This window comes from Liolophura sinensis, chromosome 6 (assembly GCF_032854445.1).
Source record: "Liolophura sinensis isolate JHLJ2023 chromosome 6, CUHK_Ljap_v2, whole genome shotgun sequence".
NCBI classification, from domain to species: domain Eukaryota; kingdom Metazoa; phylum Mollusca; class Polyplacophora; order Chitonida; family Chitonidae; genus Liolophura; species Liolophura sinensis.
The window spans coordinates 41,273,678-41,293,314 of record NC_088300.1 but is presented as its reverse complement, the minus strand read 5'-3'; the positions used below and the strand labels follow the sequence as shown (position 1 = coordinate 41,293,314).

The 19,637-nt window shown below is 37.6% G+C and overlaps 1 protein-coding gene across 9 annotated transcripts in view; it reads left to right on the top strand.

Moving 5' to 3' along the window:
* Window positions 1-9,724: 9,724 nt before the first annotated feature.
* LOC135469214 (protein hu-li tai shao-like) overlaps window positions 9,725-19,637 on the top strand; it is a 35,329-nt gene continuing 25,416 nt past the window's right edge. For 8 of the 9 annotated variants that reach the window (XM_064747794.1, XM_064747793.1, XM_064747791.1 and 5 more), the window contains exon 1: window positions 9,725-9,862. The gene's annotated coding sequence lies outside the window, so the exon portion shown is untranslated. Of the gene's footprint in view, window positions 9,863-10,121; window positions 10,167-19,637 lie in introns of those variants that run through there. The other variant, XM_064747787.1, reaches the window with a different exon arrangement.

Sequence of the window (19,637 nt, the reverse complement as noted above, 5' to 3'; positions counted from 1 at the left end):
TAGGTCTATGTACACGCACAGTGCGCTGATTCATACATGATTTTGTGGAGTATCCCTCCTATGAGCTATTTTATTGACATAACAATTAGGTCAGATTAAGACTAGAGCTCTTAGTTATGGACTCCCTGTTTGTACAGTCTATGGTCATGTCATCCTGACCCAATCCAGTTTTTATTTCGCTAATCCTGCATTTCACTCACACGACAAAATCTCGATTAAGACTATACGGTGAAAGGAAACAAAGCAGACATCAAGGGAAACGGTAACATGACATCAAGCCCAGGTATGCTGACTACAGCCAGAAGACAGGGCCTTAACTGGATTTGAACAAGGGACCTCATGATCATTGGTTATACCAGTGCAATACCTACACAGCACAGGAAAGCAATATGGAGATCGAGTTGGACTAAATACAGGATCATAACATTTCAAAAATTAAGAACTTTTAAGAAGGTCAAGAAGAGATACATCGATTAGCAAAGAAAACAAATTCTAGTAAACGGTCGCAGTCAGTTGCAACGCTGATCTTGGAGATGCTGGATTAGTATATAGGTTAGGTTAATATACATGCATATACATATGCATCGGATTTTACACGAAGTTTTATTGAAATAAATTTTGTACACGACGAATGACCTCATTCCCCCTGCTGCATATATATCTTTGGGCAGGATCAGGTGTCGAGTGCCCTCATTTGAAACAGAAAATCTCATGAGGAGATTAAGTGTGTCTAATTATATGTATATACTTATACCTGGACTTACAAGTATATAGCCTTCTACATTGATATGTATACATGTAGAATAGGAATAATGTGCGTGCACATGTGCGTGGGCGTGCACAGGTATGTAACCATCTCTGACATATCCCCGGTATGATACACCCGTAGTTTGTACCTTGTTGCCCTGCCTCCAGTACGACCTCTGATCAGAGAAGCCCTGTGTTCCCTGTTCAGTGACATTGACTAGTTGGCTAAAACATTGTCGAAACATACATTTGTATACTAGCCGTCAACCAGTATTTTCGTTCAAAGTCAATAATCGCAAAGCCAATTCTCAAAATGACCTTTAACACAAACCACCAAAGAACTAAGAAATTATATTAAGTACCAAGTCAGAACGGAATCATGTAAAGTTTTCAATGACGTTGGAAAGGCGAAAGGTATATTCTACATGAATGAGTGAAAGTATTCAAATCGCGTGTCATGCATAGTATAAAAGTTGTCGATAATAAAATATTTATCTCAGTTGCGCTTTGATTGCAGCTGTTCATATATCCAACGCGGAGATCCAATCAACACGATGAAGATGCATCCGGGTTAAGCCCCGGGTTAAGCGGAATTCGACACACTCATAAAGCAGAGTGCCAGAGAACCTTGATGCTTTGTCCATATTTACTTACATTGCAAAACGTTTAAAGGAATAATCTTGACACACTAGTTTTTGCAGTAATAACTTCATCAAATCGTCACCTAACCCACGCACAGGATCAAACAAATGCTACAAGGCGAGACATGTTCACACCACTGGCAGGATCCTTGGGTCACTTTCTCACTTAGTCACATAATGTTTTTGCTGATAATGAAGCTATATGCATGGTCACCAGGGACGTAATTTCCGAAGGCAGTCACAAAAAATAGATATATGATGTTTTCTAAGTGTATATGTATCCTTGGGATTTAACATTTAATTTTTCAGTCACATTACGACGAGAAGTCATTGGGTGTGTGTACATATATTGTGTCTTCTTGTGGCAGTGCGAGTTCATGCCACCAAAATGTTATTGAAGCATCATGCCAAAGACATGACACCCCACTAAGTCACATTGTACTGACACTGGGTCAGCCAGTCATGTTTTCTTGCTCTAACCCGTCACTGCTGACAGTCAAGCGAGGCGTTTTGAAGTCTGGTGTATGACCCTAGCCGGGTTTGACCCCGGAGTCTCCGATTTCAAGGCGGACACTCTTACCAGTAGGCCAAGGAAACGGTCTATGGTGTTTTGTGATAGTGATTCTAGGGCGCTGTTGGCGTATAGGATGATTTGTCAGCTGTATTTTCGACATATAACGTGTATTGCTTCCTCAGTAAGACTATACATGAAACCTCACTATCAAACATCACACTTTGCTTTGATGACATAAGTCAAAGGGTGCACTTTGAAATGTATACACTTAAAAAAAAATAATCTGTTAATTTTAACAGAAAATCTCTTATCTGAGTCATCCTAGAATGTATTCTGTTATTATTACACAATATTCAGTCACATTTAACATAATATCCTGTTAACCTAATAGAATCTTTATGTTGAATTAATAGAGTAAGCGTTATGTTTAACATAGCAATCTGTTGTAATCGTAGAATACATTCGAGCATCACGCAGTCAACAGACTTTCTGTTAAAATTAACAGATTATTTTTTGGAGTGTGGATTTGCCAAATTCTTGAGGACGACATTGATAAATGTGCATCTATATATACACTAATTCTTCAATTTTTTCAACTTCCTCAGCAGACAATATTTTGAAACATTCTGAGAGATTGAAGATTTACTTTACAGCAGATAGATTGCTGCAGTCTGTAAAGTGCAGGTCACGGTAGGCTACTGACACGGGTAAAGGTGTGAACCGAACGTTTTTTTGCCGTGTACAGCTGGTCACAGTGACAGGAAAACAGGCGAAAGGAGGGTCAAACGTTGACAATGTAAGGGAACTGCGGGTCGCTGCGGATCAGTGTGACATGCATTTGAGGAGATAATGTGTTTTTATAGGCATTTGCGGTTCGCATATGTCAGTATGAGAGCTTCGACATTTATGAATGCCAGCTGTACAAAAACAAACCTCATATGTGTAACTTATAGTTGATGTACATGTACAATATCTGATATTGTATCACCGCTTGTAGGAATACGTAATGGTGCATATATATCTATACGTTCAGACTGTCTTATAACTGAAAATGTTTAGTCATCAGTGTTGTCAAGAGGTAGGCCCAATTTTTTCCCTTGACATATCTACATTCATGTGACAAGGTAAAGCACTGGTCGGTGCCTAGTGAGGTATATTGACGAGAGGCCGTATTTCACCCGTTAAGTGTGAACCAGGATTTTGTTTTTGTGTGTCAAATGTAAAGACAATGCAGCATTTTGAGTAATTCTAGACCAGTGACGTCTAATAAACTGCAATCAACATCCCTGCATTTTTGCTTAAGCCATGGTGCCATGGGGTGTAATTTGCCACTGTTTAAGCATTTACATGGAAAGTTAGAATAAGACCCTAATGGAGGTAAATTGACACGAGGCCATACTTCACCGCTCACGTGTGACCACTTACCAGCTATCACACTGTCGGCACTGCTCTGGTTTTACTCTCTGTGCCGTACGTCTTATATGGTAGTCTATCTGAAATACATTTATGGTCCTCAGGTATCATGGTTATACCTGATTTATGAGTCAGGTATAACCATAAAGCTGATCACCGCGTGATGTAAATCAAATAATCTCAGTCTGCAATGCCGTATAAAAGCACTAAAGAATGAATGAAGTATATTCCTTTAAAAATAAACGACATTAACAACATATGCTTCAAAGAGCAGCAGTTGCAAACGTTGACATAAACGTGTGAAATGTCTGTGTTTTCGGTGCACATGCAGTCACGTGGGAGAATACACGTACATGCATAGTGTCTTGTACTGTTCAAGCATCATATATTTTATTATTACGTGTACGTCTGTTTCTGGTGGTTCCAGGGCAGGGAGCAGTATGTGTCAACTTCCCGGTACCTTGTGAAAGTGGGCGCCGCTGAGGACATACGCCAGTATGCTACACTGAGATGCCATTGCCTACGTGCATCCTAACTTCCTTAAAGGTCTAATTAAAACGTATAAGCTTATACTTTCTTCTGTAAGGCACTTTATTATCTCTTGGCAATTCACAATTCGGTTCGCAGCCATACAAACACGCCATGGGGTTTGCTAACCTGTTTTCCTTGGTCGGCGTACAGATTCTGTGAGCTCAACGTTGATATACTGTTGACCAATATATATCACAAAGAGTCTAAGATTTAAATCAATGTTTAAACCCTAAGAGCATTAAATATTTATTGTTTGTATAAGAAGTACATGTATACCAAATTAAGTCAATAAACAATGGTAACAAATTTGTCATTAGCATTTGTCATAATTTGACAACAAATTGTCGAAAAATTCCGAAGGCGTATAAGGGAACAAATGTATACTTTACGATTTTCAGTGCCGTTTTCTTCCAGATATACACAGCATTTCTATAGACACTTCGTGGGACATGCATAGACTCACACAAACAAAACTATCAAAAAAGAATACAATAACACTCACACAAACAATCACGAAACAAAGATCAAAATAAAATAAAATAACACATACTTCCCTAGAGAACAACATATAGTGCAGTAAATCAGCCCATAGGTATATTTACCTACTTATTTATTCGTTTGATTTGATAGTATTCAGGGTCGAATATCTACCAAATAGCTTTTTTACACACTTATAACACGTCTTCCGCCTCCCAGCATGTCATCAGTGGAAACTACTGATCGCTTGTCTCATTTAACATGAATCCATCCAAATTTCTTGTTATAATATAACTAATAAAACTTTTAGTCCCAGGTCGAATGTTGTTTGGAAGTTGTCTTTGTGATCGTGGAATATCCATAGGTTGACGACTGATGTACAAATGTCTGATGGTCGTGGGTTTCCCTCCACCATGTTGGCCGCCATCGTGTAAGTGAAATATTCTTGTGTACTGCATAAAACACCAATCAAATAAATAAATAAATAATAAATAAATAAATAAATAGATAAATCAAACGCCTAGATCTTAACCGAAGGCAAAATATATGGTAAGGTTGGAAAAGCCTCCATCCGACATGCATATAATATTAAATGCATGCATGTCACATGCATGCATATCATTGGCTGAAATGGGCTTAGTTTGGATTATTGCCGAATATGAAGGCTAGATGTAATATATTCTTGCATTTTTTTGAATAATAGTTAGGGCTTGTATATAGAGCATTTCTAAAGGACACAAAGGTGTTTATTCATTTGTCAGCAGAAAGTCGTATAAATCAGTGTTGCATAACATATAAACGTATGTCCATAAGCGTGGTTCAAAGATAATGGGGTGAACATGCATGAGTAATATTTCACGGATGGTTGGCTAACTTTAACTATGACAGGTAGAAGGTGGTATCGTACAAATTTATATATCTCTACAAACGGCGAAGAGATCTGGACAAATTGCCTCACCACTGGAGATGACACAGCATATATACTTATTTTTATAACGATTTTATTCCACCTGTCCCATGTAAGGACACAGGCTTTCAGCCAAGACAGTTTGTGGATAGTGTACTATTTGCACCTAGTCGGTTTGTTGGCATCATGCAAAGTACCGAAAGGCCAAAATGGATGGATTAGGACGAAGGCATGGGAACTATACATACACGCTGTGAGCAAACACTGTATATGCGAATGTATACATGTGATATGAAATTAAAAGATGACTTGCATGAGTACATTTGCATTTACAGAATATATTATGAATACATGTATGTTAAGGTTTATGAATTATAGAGTAAAGTCAGTCATTACATTATTAGGGGTACATTATTTTCATCATTATGTATATTAATAATGAATTAATTTTTTAAGCATATACCACACATGAGTACAGTGAATTGTTACCACCAGAAATGTATTATAGGAGAAAGCTTTACATACAAAATTATATATGCTGAATGTGCGATGCATTTCACCATTATTATCTGCGCTTGTCGTATAAAGAGAAAACTAGAACACATCCTGTTGAAGTCTCACGTATGAAAACAATAGGCCTATAGTTAATTTGGGTGTTCTTTAAATCCGTTTATACGGTATACATTAATGTACATTATTGCACGTTTGCATACTTGGCTTACATATTCATAAATACATTCCCGGAGATACTGCCCTCCCAAAACCTTCTCATGAGCATGACAGACCTTGCTTATTCCTGCACAAGATGTTGTGATTCTCAAACATGAAGGGGTTCATCAAGTTTAGAGACAAATTAGGTCAAAGAAGTTTTGGAAATGCATTTTTTTGTGCACAAACAAGTGTATCTATGGATGTTCCGGGTCAATAATTGCAAGGCCAAATACCCAAACCACGTTTAACAAAACCCACCAAAACATTAAGACAGTTTACAAAGTAGGACATTTGGATAGAATCATCGCGAGTTCAAATCCAACCATGCCGGCAAATATAGCCCTATATCCTGTTCCCCCAGTTAAATGTATGCACAATTAAACAAGCTCATTTTGCCGAAGCATGGAACAGTTTCCAAAGGCATGGAACAGCTTCCAGAATGGTACAGCTACACAGCTGAACCGTTTCCCAGCGAGACATTTTTTCCATGCAGCTGAACAGTTTCCCAGCGGGACTGTTTTCTTGATGGAGAGTTTCCCAAGCGGACAATTTCCCAGTTTCATATAGCTGTACAGTTTCATAGCGGGAAAGTTTCCCATGTACCTGGACTGTTTCTCAGCTGCACAGTTTCCCAACCGGACATTTCCCCAGATATACGGTTCCCCAGCTGAACAGTTCCCTCAGCTAGACATGCATGGAGTTTATAACCGGACAGTTTCCCAACTGTTCAGAACCGAGATTCATATGTATTCAAGATTCAAGAGTCTTTGTCTACCATAGGCCTATATGTGTTTGTAGTCTTAATAAGGATTCGACTGTAAACAAGATGGCGTATCCCATTCGTATACATGCCGTCAACCAAGATGGACGTTCACAGGTCAATAATCGCGAGACTAATTCCAAAACAACCTTCAACACAAACCACTAAAGATCTAAGAAATACATTGAGTACGAAGTTCGTACGGATTAATGTAAAGAGAATCATTTCATCAATTTTTAATGATGATGGAAAGGGGCAAGGGATGTTCTAGACGAATGAATTGAATCAGTATCCAAACCATGTACCACGTATGTTAGTGTTTAAGCTGTTGATGACAAAAATATGAACAGCGCTTAGAACGCTTCATATTTAACGTAGCGATATAATTCAACACGATGAATATATTCAGCCTCTAGCTCCAAGCAAAGCGGAATCAGCCACAGTTATGATACAGAGTGACACAGATTCTGGACATAAAACTTATGAAACTTACAGCGAAGGTGTTTGATGGAATAACCTTGACACACCAGTTTTTGCAGTAATAACTTGTGACGTTGATTGAAATCAACACACAGGATCTAACAAATGGCACAAGGCGAGACACGAACACGCCAAATACAGATTCCTTCGGTATACAGCTGTCCAAGAAAGGACAGTTTACAATGTCAAGATTAATTAAAACTATGCCTCTGGCCTGACAGGAAAGCTTTTTGGTCTTTGTACTTAAAAGGACTTCCTTCCAGAACAGACGAGGACAATCAAAATTAGGCCTACCAAATCATAAAAATTAAAACAAGCAATAATTTATGTTTCCCTATAATTAAATACAATGGCAGTAAATTTTCGTATTATTAAAGCACTAAAATAATGTAGGCCTATACATCAGATAAAAGACCATGAAACACAGCCATGAAAGTAGTTCCATCATTTTTTTTTTAGAATTTTTCAAACCAAATAATATGGTTTAAAACACCACATTCTGCAGTGGTCTGCAGTGACCTAGATGACACCAGAGAGGTCACATCCATATTTTTCACTTGATTTTGGTATATGGCATGACATTGTTACCGGCCTTGTAAGCAGGCCCATGTGGCCAACTCATCTACATATAAACACTTTCATGACAATCCACTGAAACTTTGCCGCATAAAGGAGTAGAGCTGACAAAATTTTATTCCAACAGCGTTTTAAGTCCAACAGAGGCATACAACCACAAAAACTCAATGCAAGCACTTAGACATATTGTTCCCAACACACTTGCCAAGTTTCATGATAATTCGTTGATTACTTTTAAAAGAGTTGAGTTGACAAGTTTTCATTCCATAAAGGCCCAAAGTCTATTTTCGACCAGCGATAACTTGGAAAACAATTTGATGGAATGGAAAAACAATTCTCACATACATCTACATATGGTACATGAGAGGTGGGGAGGGAGCAATGTTACAGATGGCGGAGACAAATTTGATTATATAACTTCCTGGAAATCCCCAAACAACCTATAAAGAAAGTATTAAAAGATTACACACGAAGTGGATGCTTTTTTCACTGAGACATCCAATGTACGGTTTACTAATTTCTAAGTGAATATAAAAACCAATCTTAGCGTTGAATGATATTTCTAGTGTATTCCAAAACAAATTAGGAGATATTTACAGACAAACTTATGTATTATTACAACAAAAATATATTGGTCGTATGAGATTTTGCATGAAACTGTACTGGTATATATATATATATATATATATATATATATATATATATATATATATATATATATATATATATATATATATATATATATATCTGAGAAACTGGCTGGTTCGGAAAATGTTCATCTTTAATTCTGGGGAAAATATTCGTCCCCGCACAGACTCTGTACACGCATGCGCCAGCTCTTTTTTTCTGCATGAGATCATCCTTCAAAGCCTGAAACTCTTTTTTGTATTTCAAGCTGTACTTCTAAATAAAGGGTCAACATAAAATCAATTGAAACAAAATAACAAAACAAAAAGCTGCTGTTAAGCGGGTCGGGCGACATGAGGTCTTTTGTTATGACATCCATTATGAATGAATCATGCAGAAGTCTGTCTGCAATACTTAGCCTACAATACGGCCGTTCTCATACACGTTATAAAGGGGCAGAGCTGGGCGAGTTCTATTTCGCTCGATCTGATATGATACAGGTAGTTGAGTGAACAAAGGAAACAAGGTAAAACATGCAACCCATGTGACCGAATGCTATATGTTATAACGCGTACGTGCAGATGCGCCTTTGTTGACTGTGTGGTGAAAACAAAGACACATTGTTGCTTATATATATATATATATATATATATATATATATATATATATATATATATATATATATATATATATACCTACTGGACTCCTGTATACATTACTAAAAGGTGTGTTGTGATAATGTCACGTCTTACTGTATCGTTGTTCAGCTTATATACATACATTTATTATAAACATAATCAAGGATGGAGCATATGAAGATACGCGACACAGTTAAACTATGTGAATCCCAATTTAGGCCTGCTGTATATAGGCCCTGGGTTTGTGACAATGGGTTAGGCTTAAATGTTAAAAAAAAACACACCCAAACAAACGTATTTAATGGTTTTATTAACACTCAATCTCGTGCCATCAAATTATAAGCAACAATCAAACAAAGATACAAACTGGATGACAGGATCTACCAAACAAGCCCTGCTAAGTTCAAAAATTTACTCGTGTACCTGAAAGTCACCTGGAATTTTTAATGTATGCTGATGTCATCCGGCATGGCTATTCTACTTCCTGTGTAAACCGCCGCCCTCTACAGAAAAGGAAACATCGTCACATAACATGACGCTGTATCTTTAATTCGACAGTTCATAGAACCAGTCGAAAGCTATATCGAATAAATGGCTTAACTGTTCCCTAGAATGAGTGATTGGCATTCCATTACTGTGTCTCACTTGGGAACTGTGCGCTTAGTCAGTCGAAGTCATGTGGAGTACGCACGTTGGAGGGAACAGCCAATCGCCGGCCACTTTCCTGTCTGCCATCGCTTGTATATTTGCATAATTCCGATGCTTGTTTGAGGGTATCTGGGTCACAGCTCGTTGAGGTTTGGGAGGAGTGAAACTTGTACCTTTTGCCGATCAAATTAGGTAAGTGTTGCACTGTTACACCTGATAGTCTGTGATTACTGCAGGCACAAGGCTGTCTTGAAATTTTCCCACATTTTGCTGCATAACATTGCTGCGATGTACACCGCCGGTCCCAGACGAAATATCACCGGTGTGTCTATGTTGGTGACTCAACTCTGCCGGTGGGGATGATTTCAGCGTACCCTCCATGTGTGTCCACCTCATGCACATGACGCATATAGCGTCTTGGTAGCTGAAGTTACATGCAGAAGACAGAAAAACTTTGCGTGCTTTTGTCACTGGGAAATATTCTTACATGTCTCATGTAAGCGATGTATCAGTCAGTGAGCAAATATGTCGAGCATTTTGAGCGAGGGTGGCGCCATCTTGAAATGGTAGTCTAGAGTAGAGGTAGCCATTTATTGCTACTCTTGGGTCAGTCTAGTGATTTGATAAGCTGTTACAGACACATATGAAAAAGCAGCTGACCCAATCTAAAGAGTACCAGAGCACATATTACTGAACGATTGAGGAACGCAGTTAGCAGGCATTACTGCATACTTGTGCTTGTTGAGAGCTCAAACATAAAATGCGAGACATACATATGTATTAGTTGATGCCTGCATTTGGTTAATTTCCTCGATCTTGGGCAACGAGTGATTGCATTTAATATGATTTTTAGTTAGATGTAGGGTTGCCAAGTCAGTGTTGATCGTGGCTTCCTGGTACAACATGTAGACTAGCCCAACACTAAGCTGGACGTTCCTACCGTAACACCCAGCTTCGCTCATATGCATTTCCATGCAGACAATTTCACTAAAACATCGGGCTGCAACCCTACCATATTTTTGCTATCTTCCGTTCCTCAATACAAACAAACCGTAAACATGTCAAAGCCGGCATCAGTAAACCATCTTTCATCATATGGTTTTATCATACCAACATTCTGTTTACAGGGCATGCAATTCTTAATGGAGAACCCCAAAACCTTTATTTTCATACTAATTGTTCCCTAGACACAATATTTTTGCAATGTTAGCATGTAATTGCATTTTAAAAAATTGCATGCCCTATTAACAGAATGTTGAGTGGGATAAAATTTTCGTGGCCCATCACCCTGCCCAAAGTTAAAAAAAAAAAATTCAAACATGGCAGACTTTAGTTTGGTTTGCCTGGTGCGAAAGTTCAGATGGCTGGATTACCATTGAAGGATGGTGTACCGATGCTGGTTTTGACCTTTTTATGGTCTGTTTGTATCAGGGAATTGGTGGATAGCAATAATAAGGTACGGTTCAAGCTGTTCTTTGAGTGGAAGTTCATATGAGCAAAGCTGGACATCACAGTAGGAACATCCAGATTAGCTTTGGACTAGTCGTAATAATGTAATATCAACCACTGGTATTGTATTGCATTCTTGCTGGTGTGTTAGCAGTTAGAGGGGCCACTTAACCGCTTAATCATAACATAAATAAGCAACTATAAGTAATTGACAGTTGGCTGCCGTCATAAAAGTTTGATATGAAGGCATCTATGCCTTCAGCAGAGGTTAATGGAACTGCTGCACAGTTAGTACATGTAGTTAATGTTAAAATTTCAGATTTAAATAGAGTTGTTTAGCAAACTATCCATGGATGTTTGCTACATCAAAGGAATATGTTTAATACTGTTCTAAAGTAGAATATTAGAAAGAATGTTCACTATATAACAAAGATGTACATGATTGGTTAGTTTCATTGTTACTTTCATTAAACGGTATACATGCTGTAGTTGTAATGTATGCATTAATATAATATCTGTTGGCATGAAACTCTGGTTATTACACATGTCACGTTGGCCTTTTAGTTCATATAAACTTCAACAGTTCAAACACTTCAGGATTTATTTCTGAAATCTTTGCTATAGTATAGCCTTGATAGTCAGTTCTGTATGAAGAGTTGACACTGAAAGTCTGATAATCATAAATGTTACTTATCTTCACCCTCTCCCTTCCACTTTTCTTGTACCCCCCACCTCCCTCCACCCCACCTTCAATTACCACATGCGAGGGGCTTATGCTTACACATGCTGTTGCACCAGTGGGGTCATACCTGGACCTGCTGTTTTGTTTGGAATTTCCTTCTTGAAGGCTATTGTTTGCAGCAGATGGAGGAAGTGGTCTTGTCAGCCATGAGACTTTGACAGGCCACTTATCCTCATTGAAGAAGTTTTCCTTTTGACAGCTTTTCAGACCCCTCAATTGTCCTGCCAATTCTACCATCCAGTGGTAGATTATTAGGATAATAATCTGCACTTTGCCCAAGTATACAACATGTACTGCATATAGGTGAATCAACCCTTAAAAAGTTACACATGAAACAAATGCATTAAATTAAAATTGTTTAAAGAATTGTAGAAATGATAGATTACGTGTTAGCATAGGGTCATTCGTGAAATTGTTTAGTGTGAAAATGACTGACCCCGCTGGCTGAGTTGGTAGAGTGTCTGATTCAGGGCGGTAGATCCAGGGTCAGTCCTGAAGAATCAGAATGAAGCATGCCAATCAGAATGAAGCATTGCGGTGAACTGCCCAAACTTATTTCTACCCATAAGTAAACAATCATTCTTAACATTTTTGTAAAAGGTTACATATATAGTGTTTGTTGGCTTTGTCACTGTTTTCTTTCCATATACACTCATTGTACATATAACACATATATGTATTACAGAGGTTATACTAGGATATTCTGTATCTATACCCCTACAGGAGAAAGCTTGGTATTGACATAGTGTTGGTGAAAGGTTACTACAATAACAACACTCATATCATCATTCATTTGAAGGTGAGGTTATTGTTGCAGTTATACAGCGTACATGGATATATTTTTATTATGTAATACATCTGTGGTTTGTTGTCACATGTCTGTGGCATACACTGGACACCTGCTAAGCTCCAAAAGCATGATGTACACACATAGGCATTTGTATATGCCACATAGTACGGTGCATGTTCATGTAGATAAATTAAACAAGTCCCGTGGTTGAGCATAAATTGATGCTGGAGAAAATAGGAAAAACAGCAGAAACTGTATGTATATCACAGGTTTGTCTGGGGGGGATGACAGTGTCTTTGAGATGCCATATTCTGACAAAATTAATATGGTGGAGTTAGGGAGAGGGGGAGAAAATTGGAAACGAGACAGCCTGATTTAAAATTCTGGCTCAATCTATGATGTACATTAAGTGTTTCATCAGCCTCCAATCTTATTAAAGTGTGTAATGCACACAGCATAATGATACAATTCGAAAAAAACTCTTTACACATTCATTGTCACATGGTTTGAGTAGTTGAATTGCCCTTAAACAATCCAGCATAGTGTTAGGTGTGCTTCATCATGTGGTTTGCTGCACATCCCTCTCAACTACATCTGCATGTAGCACAAGCGCAGGAGCTCTCAGCTCTGTGTCTAAATATGATTTTGTGATAAACATCTGTGCATTAACCCTCATTTGTCTGCTTTTATGCGGAGCAGCCCGAGTGACATCCTCCCTGTTATAATGAGATTTTCTGGTTCACACATCTTGTTTGAATTGTAGTATGATCTTGCCCTCTTTTTCATGCAGTTATCATAATTATATAAGGATCATTTTTATTTTACAAGCAACATTAAGTGTTTCTAGGTTGTTGATCAAAATACTTTTGCCTTTATAATTACATGTAAGTTCAGAATTGTGAATAATGTGGTTTGCCACGTACAAGCAGCATCCTGAACAAAGAAAAGAAGTGATGGTGGGAGTACACATGGGGTTGCCTAAAGACTGCATGCACAGTACAATCTATACACGAATATATCCATGTCTACCCACTTGTCAGGCAGAAGTTCACAGCTAAGAGTACCACATGCAGCCAAGCTTGAAGCTAATCCCTTTGTGTGAAGGTTAGAAGAAACTTGAGAAATTGTATTTATGCATACTTGATGGAATTTAAAAGGGTAAATGTTACACCTGTGTGAATGCCTCAGTTTCAGCTGACTTTGCTTACTTTATGGCTACTATATGTCTTAGGCTGAGGAGACAGGCAGTGCAGATTATCTCTGAGGCCCTAATAACAACAGATTGTGGTTCTTACCTGGCACATGGTGATATCATAGTAGTAATTAGCATGTTGAAGACAGAGATTTTCCACATGGTCTACCATCTTTTGGAAGTGAATATACTTATACATTGTAAGAGAATAGGATGAAGTTCACTTTGTCTGCAATATTTTATTGAATAAGATTTAATGTACGGTACATGTATGTACTATTCTGTACATTACTAACAAAGCAAGTTATAGGTTTTCTTCCTCCCATTTTAACAGTATTAAAATATTCATTTATAGTACTTACAAGAACACACACTTCACTGGTAGTTGTCAGAGAATCATTGGATTTTAAAAGTGCATTACATGTATATATTTATGTATTATTAAGATGTGTATGGCAGGGTAGGACAGTGACGTATGTTCCAGGGTTAGTAGGCAGGTCTCTTAAAGAACACCTGTTTCTTGTTTTCTGAAACTTGCATACATGTAGCTGAACCAAACAGTTCAGTTGTGCTCTTTTTATTTAACAAAAAGACAATGTAACACAGTTGTTTTCATTTAAGAGAGATTTTTTGCATGAAAGGCTTCCAGCCTGGGGCTAGTAATTTACTTTCTTTTGCAATACATGTAACTATTCATGAATGATTAGTTGAAGGTTAAATATATGAATATCTAACTGATATGCTTATTGGTATAAGACCTAGACATGTTTAGTAAATGTTGTCTGGTACCGGTGTCTTGGCAGGTGTTTGCAATCTGGAATACTCAGGTGAATTCAATAGCTGTTGCAGCCTGGAGATGTGGGGTGAGTCCACAAGCGTGCTCATCTGGCATACGAAGTGGGTGATTTGGCGGTTGTCCAGTTCTATCCAGTCTCCAGTACTGGGTTATTCTAAGACGAACTGAGCTTTAAACCTACCATCTGTCTCAGAAACCCTCTGCTCTAAGGTGTTAAACTCATTGACAGTGTTTGCTCGTCAATATTTATAGACCCTTGTAAATGTGTTGGCCTACATAGACGTCCTTTAGGTTGTAATTGTACATTTATGTCTGGTTAGACTCTCTTCATTTATGCGTCCTTTTTCATCTGGGTTTTATATCTAAACTGCAAGCAGAATTTGTAAATTCATTACATAATTTACCTGTGTATGTTTATATTGGTTACTTTTTTTTGTTTATATCATTATGTGAAGCGATGTCATGTATATTATATATATTGCAAGTTCTTTGTTGTAAGTTGCAAGTACCTGTACAAGCTCCATCGGCCTGTTAGGAACTTGTTTGAGATTGGTAACACTGTCTTATCTGTATTTATGAATTCTGTTCTACAGAAGAATTTCAACTTTGTCATGCGAATATGCAGTATAATGTGTAGACACACTACATGTACATTTCATTTTGTTAAAGGACGTTTGAATGAGGGCACAAATCTTTAGTTGTTTTAATGAACTTTAAATCTATGAACTCCATGAAATTTAAAGTAAAAATAAATAGTAGATGTAGGAGGCATTTGCAGCAGAAAAGTTTTTGTCAGTTTGCCTATATATGGCACACTTGTCTTGTAGATATGCAGGTATTAAAAGCACTAGACATTTTAATTTGTTTACAGACATGAGTACTGTCTTGTTGAGAATTGCATAAAATCATAAGAAACTTTACCCTGGTCACACAGCTCACAGTGTGATGACTACCCTATGGAAATTAACGTTATATTTTGTTATTGGTTTTGTCACAACATTAGTTCACTTGTTCAGATTCCTGTGCTCCAATTGGATGATTTGGTGGGGGGTTGAGTGGGGAACAAACCCGGATGAAATATGTTTTGATGAGTAGAAGCAGGACATGAGGCTCATCAGTGTATAAATTATGAACTGAGGATGTATTTTGCTCTGAACAGTCGCAGCTCTGAATGAAGCGGGATGGTGAAAACTTAAGGGGAAAATTTTACCAAATGTAATGGAGATACACTGTAAGGGCTGACCAACATAATGATATAACAACAGAGAAAACAAGATCTAATATTCATTGCCTTAGGATGCGCTGATTGGTCAATCCTGGGGTATTGTTAATATATACGTATGCGTACATGTATATGTAGCGTATCAAACCAGTAACCTACTTTCTGTATAGGTTGGGAAGAAAGGATCGGACCAAGCTGCAGTATGAAGAGTAAAGTAATGCATAGTTGCACTTAAATTGTATGTGCAAACTGTAAGATTTCGTTGTGAAGTGTAAAGCTTTCACAGTCCAGTTTATTCATTATTGTAGGGTGTACTGTTTGTCTGAGAATCTGTCGCAGGTAGTTGCACGACGTCTGATTTATTTGTGTTCCTCTTGAATAATGCAATCCCAGGGGCTGCAGCATGCTTTCATCACCATGCTAAGCCCTGACCCACATTATGTCCTGGTTACTTAAAGATGTAGTGTGAACATTCAGTACCTCTTTGCAGTGTAGGTGGACTTGTTTGACAGGCTCGGACTTTAGGTCATGTCATGAGTCATCTTATTGGCCATGTAATTATTTGTTTGAAAGTAAATATTATCATCAGCTCCTATTGTTTCTGTGCTAACAAATGATGATAATACACACATGTATAGCTCGAAAATTACCCAGGCAGGAGATTAGTTAACTACTGTACTTTAAAGCCTTATTTACCATGCATGATAATAAAGTTTAACTGTGTGAATGAGATTATTAATGAGATCTATATGTAAAATATGTCCAAGGTTTCTTGTTTAGGTTTGTTCTCAATCCATCAGTCAAATATGACTGCTTGTAAATTATGTAAATGCATGCACACTGTATTTATACTGAGATGTTGCACAACCTGTACATGTTAAAATGGGTTTCACGGTTATGAGCAAGAAGGACAGGTATATGTATTTAATCACTGAACACACCCATGCACTTGGTTCAGTTTGTTGGTGTTAGGCACACCCTCCATTGTTTTGGGCAGCTGATAGTGTTACAACAAACTGGTCATATTTTTTACCAAGTGAAAATGTATTATTGTAATTCAATTTGTTTATTCAAACACATTCTGAAGGCATTAATCTGTGTAGACTGTTAAAAAAAAATTACACCTCTTGTGAAGCCCTAAAACCAAGCAGTCCAGCCAATGTAGTTCTGTCTCCAATATCAGCATAAAAAATGTGTGTGAAGTGCACTGAAAGGGAAACGGGTAATGAATGAAAGTCAGTACATGTACAGCTGGATAAGCAAATGATAACAAAAAGAGAATGAAAGTTCCAAACTAAATATACATGTATGTGTATTGTTTTAAGTTCAGGAGCATAAATTATGTATAAATATACTTGTAGATCCATTATTGTACATGTGTGTTTGATGTTCGTGTACTGTACATGTTTAATAAATATTTCCGATGTGATAATCTTGTAATACTATAAATGAACCATGAAATTCCTTAGAGTATTGATCCATTCAGAACAGAAGAAAGATATTGAATGTACATGATTTGTCTCAAGGAGCTGGAAATGGGGGATGTAAGTGACAAGGCAATATGGCAGAACTCTGAGTGATTACTCCTAGTATGTGATTGCTTGCTATTGCTGTTGCTCCTACAGTGATTTGTTGCACACCACAATGATGATCACGGCACGCCTGCCCTTATCAAACCTCATTTTAATAATGTTCAAAGAAACTAAAGGTCATAGACTTGTAAGCTACGTGTACGTGTATTAACACTGTTACAGAAACTAAGATGATACCTGTGTTTGTACAGTACCTGTGTGTTATGGAGGACACCACATGCAGGGACAAAGTGCATTGATTGTTCTGATTGAACACCGTGTTCTGTTTCGTCACATGGACTATCGAAATGGCGGTCCCATTCCAGTTTTACAGGGTGTTAAAAAACATATAGGTATTGTACTGCCATGAAGTAAGAATTCACAGAATTTCTATTACTAGCTGGCCATCCTGAACTCTCGAAAACTTTTTCTTTCCTGAAGGCAAATGTATTAGATATTCTACAGTACTTTTCTGTCCTTTTCCTTTATAGCACACAGTGAGAACATGTAAGTAAAAGGGACGCCCTTTCCTGTAGCTGACTAGTCACGATCGGAAGTGGTCTCTACACCTACACATTCTACATGGACATGAAGCAAACATAAACAGGGGGTCAGTCTAATATATGGTGCTGCAACGCATGAACTACAGTATCAAAAGAGTGAAAGGCTCTTCTAGAGGTAGACATAAGGGAAACACTTGCTCAGCCTTGGTCATAAAGTCTCCAACTTTTTATTGATTTCAACCAGCAAATATGAAGTGCAGATATCTCTTGTAGATATCTTTATGAATGATATTGATTTATCTGGCACTTCAATGCTAATAAATTCCATAGTTTTGTGCCATTCCGTTTATGGACATTACATTTACGTTGTGTATTCAGATATCCTGTGAAATTCTTCTTGCTGCCACGTTATTCGGTTCACATAATAAGCAGAGACCTGTTAATGTGTGTATACTGTACAACATGGATAAATTTATTGTGGAGAACTTGAAAACCCATGATTATTCACTGTTCCAACCCATGGTGTCGTTTATAATAACATGAACTATTGCAGAATTTGTCTGCACAAGGCAAGCCTGAATGGTAAACCTGAATTGCAGGAAGCACATCCAGACTGAGGCATTTTGTCAGAGTAGGCTGTGTTTATTTTCTCCTAAGGTTTGCAGTTTGCCATGGCAACCTGGATTTCCCCTCTTCAACTCAGTGGTGATAAATATCAGCCGTAAACTTTTTATTTATTTACAGCCATTGTTATGTTGTAAAATTGGTTCTTTACTTCATTGAAATCGAATGCAATGTTTATCAATTTTAACCTGTGTCTATGTTCAAATAGTTTAGGATATTGGTTGACTGTTTATCACTCTACATCAGATGCATGGTTTCTCCTTTATGTGAATATATGTCATATTTACGGTAAAACCACCAGCATAACACTTTGGGTTTTTTTATAACATCTTTCACACATCTGGAAAATTGCTACAAATTATGATAAATGTCACCCAGATTAAATGTGTGCTAAGTTGCTTAATAGATCATTTCATTTGCTTTTTAGATTGTAGAACTAGTTCAAATCCTTGTTAAATCTCGTTTGAACTTAGTTGCACGTTTACGTGTACTTCTTGTACACCTTAGCTTTTGAATAACGGATGCCTAATTGTTGCAGCCAATATTATAAGGGAACACAAAGTACAGTTAACATGACTTTTGAGAAAAGAATGAAGAAAAAAAGAAATTACACACAAAACATTTGTCAGGCCTTTTTTGTGTCTTTGTATCTTGTAATTTTACATGTACATCCAGTGATATTTTGTGGTTGAGTCCTTTCAGAACCCCATGCCCAGCGTTTACATGTCTTTATCTACATGTAAAACTTTAAGGATTAATATATTATTAAGGATGAAACAGTTTTGTAAAATGGGCCCCAGGAACAATATGTATCCTACAATAGTATGATACATGTTGACCTATTATATAGTGCACATGTATGGGACATACCTCTGGTGTTCGAAGAGTGGAGTGTGTACAGCACATGTGGAGCATGTTTATTCTTGTAATTCATTTCCCCATCAGGAGCACATACAAGACTGCTGGCTGTGATATTATGGAATGAGTGGTAAGAGTGATTGGAATTTGGCATCCATCTATTGAGACAAATCCCAGCTACAGGCTTAGTTCTATAAATCAAATTGTAAAGTGGGGCCAC